The 2,821-nt window shown below is 42.1% G+C and overlaps 1 pseudogene; it reads right to left on the bottom strand.

Moving 5' to 3' along the window:
• Positions 1–249: 249 nt before the first annotated feature.
• Positions 250–1,460, bottom strand: LOC114704175 (annotated as a pseudogene).
• Positions 1,461–2,821: the final 1,361 nt, after the last annotated feature.

The raw sequence follows: 2,821 nt of genomic DNA on the forward strand, positions 1-2,821 counted from the left end.
GCTCTTTTCTGAAGGGAACTGGAGGAAGAGTGAATCTGTGAGAGAGGAGAGGTTGGGGGGGGCGGAGCTATGAGGTATGGAGGGTGGGGAAACTGTGATTAGGATGTATTATATGAGAGCAGAATAAAAGAAAGAAAGAAATTATATTTGAGGAGCTATATACTCACACCCTAATTTAAACATTACATATTGTATATGTGTATTGAAACATGAATTTTTATGTACTGATTAATATAAAGGCTGAAATTTTTCATACAAAAAAAAGACAGTCACTGGTCGTAGATGTCTCTTCTGGTACCCGGTGCTAACATCCCAGCCTGGCTGGCTCCTTTGTTGGTGCCCGTCTGCAGACGAATTGTGGTCTGATCAAAAGGTTTGTCAGTCTGAATTTTGGGATCATAAAGATGCCTCCTGGTCCCATAGGCTGTCATACCTGCCTGACTGGCACATTTGTTGGTTCCCATCTGTAAGCCAATTACACTTTGGCCAGCCTTTAACTTGCCTTCATCAAAATGTCTTGTTTGTTTTTCTGCATACTTAACCCCAATGTCAATGGTTGTATGGGACCCTTTTGTTTTCGCCAGGCCTGCTAGAGCCACCAGCATAGTCTGAACCTGGGTCATGTTGCCATTCTCAAAAAGATCATTTGCTTCAAATATGTCATGGGGCTTCATGCCATAAGCCTGAGTGGCTTTAATAAAGTTGCCGATATTCCCCAACTGAGGCCAGTTTAATGAAGATTCATTGACTTTCTTTACAGAGCCTGACCGTAGCTTGTTTATGAGTTTGCAGAGGATAATGCCGTCATCCTTCAGGCCCAGCTGAAAGTTGGTGCCAATGTCCATGCCCATCACCTCTTCTATCCAGTTGCGCAGATCTTCTGGTCATACTTGGATGGTCATACTTGGATGCAATCTTGTTCTTAACCTCGGCGGAGAGCCCGTAGGAAGGGCCCTTGTTGAAGTGGGTCATGGTGGTTTCGAGGATGGGAAAGGGCTGCACTCAGGCTGGGGGCGGAGGGTGGTCTGTGGCCCTCCTTGTCCCAACTCCTAGCCCCAGCGGCGACCACACGAGAGATGCTGGAGCTTGCTCCTATGCGCGTGCGCGAGAGAATTCGGAGCACGGCTTGGGGACGTGGATGATGCTTCGAGGGTCAGGTTGGACTCGGGTTCCGCCGAGACTCAGGGTCACTCTGGAGTGAGGCTGGCTGCCCAGCTGGCTGCCCGCTCCCATAAGCTTCCTTTAAATACATTCTGTTTACACAATACCAGGGAGATCTCACTCATCTTTCTTCTTTCAGTAAAGCTTGGGCCACTGAGTTCCCCTGGTCTGTTACTTTTCTGCAGAGTAGCTGGCGAGCATTAGTTAAGAACATGAAGAGAGACTGAAAAACAGAGCTGAGTCGGACACCATTAGAAAGAGGGCTAGCCTGGAGGTCTTCCTGCTGATCACCCTTGCAAGCTGCCCCTTTATCCTACAGGAAAAAGAGGGTTGAGCCTTATCAGGACTAGAGATCAGTTAGGACCCCATTTGACCACATACAATAGTAACCTGCCAAAGACTCAGAATGCATTTCAAAGGGATGGATATGGCAAATCTCCAAGAAATCAATCTACATGTTATTTTTTTACAGTGAAAATAAATCCTTAATTTTTTTTTGAAAAGCTACTATATGTTGATTATTCAGAATAATCAGTTCAGAATAAACAATTATTCAGTTGTAGACCCTGCATTGGTATCCAGGCAGCCAGGCTTCAGAGTGCAAAATCCACACTCTGTAGGAAATCACACTACCCCTGGCATCTCCCCCAAATTTAATAATTCAAATAATCATTATTTGAATCACAAACCAGTTAAAGACAAGGTGAGTGTGGTGATTTGAATAGAAATGGCCCTCATTTGGCTCATAGATTTGATTGCTTGGTCACCAGGAAGTGGCACTATTCAGAAGTGTGGCCTTGTTGGAGTAGGTGTGGCCTTGTTGGAGAAAGGGTGTCTCTGGGGGTGGGCTTTGAGGTTTCAAATGCCCAAGCAGGACCAGTGCCTCTCTCTTCCTGCTGCCTGCAGATCCAAACAGAACTCTTAGCTCCTCTAGGACCATATCTGCCTGTATACTGCCATGCTTCCCACCATGATCATCATGGACTAAACCTCTAGACCTGTAAGCCAGCCCCAGTTAAATATTTTTGCTTTATAATAGTTGCTGTGGTAATGGTGTCTCTTCAAAGAAATAGAAACCCTAACTAAGACAGGAAATGATTGCTAGATCCTGGGGATCTGGCACCAAAGAAGAGACTTGGTGTATTATTAAAATAAATATTAACAGTAAGACTTAACATGCATATAGTAAAATACATTATACCAAATAATATGTGTTTGTACACACTCATAAAAGTGCTTAATTCTCAAAACTCAGATGTTTGCAAAATTTTCTAGAGTCACAAAACTAATGTATTGACGTGCTCTACTTACTATTGACATCTTTCTGAATTTCTTTTTTTTTTTTTTTTTTTTTTTTTTTTTTTTTTTTTTTTTTTTTTTTTTTTTTTTTTTTTTTTTTTTTTTTTTTTTTTTTTTTTTTTTTTTTTTATTATTTTCTCTTTCTATTATTTATTTTTTGAAAATTCCCCACTCAACAGATGTCATGGGTTCCCAAAAGACATCCGTTGAAGTGTGACATTGATGAGACCTCCTTTTTGTCTTTGAAGTCACAACTCATTTACCCTGGCCTATGAGTATCCAGATCTATTTATTGCCACTGTCCTTTTTGGATCAGAGAGATCTAAAGTTGAGCTAAATGCAAAGGTCCAATGCTGCTGTT

The sequence above is a fragment of the Peromyscus leucopus genome, chromosome 11, assembly GCF_004664715.2.
Source record: "Peromyscus leucopus breed LL Stock chromosome 11, UCI_PerLeu_2.1, whole genome shotgun sequence".
Taxonomy (NCBI): Eukaryota; Metazoa; Chordata; class Mammalia; order Rodentia; family Cricetidae; genus Peromyscus; species Peromyscus leucopus.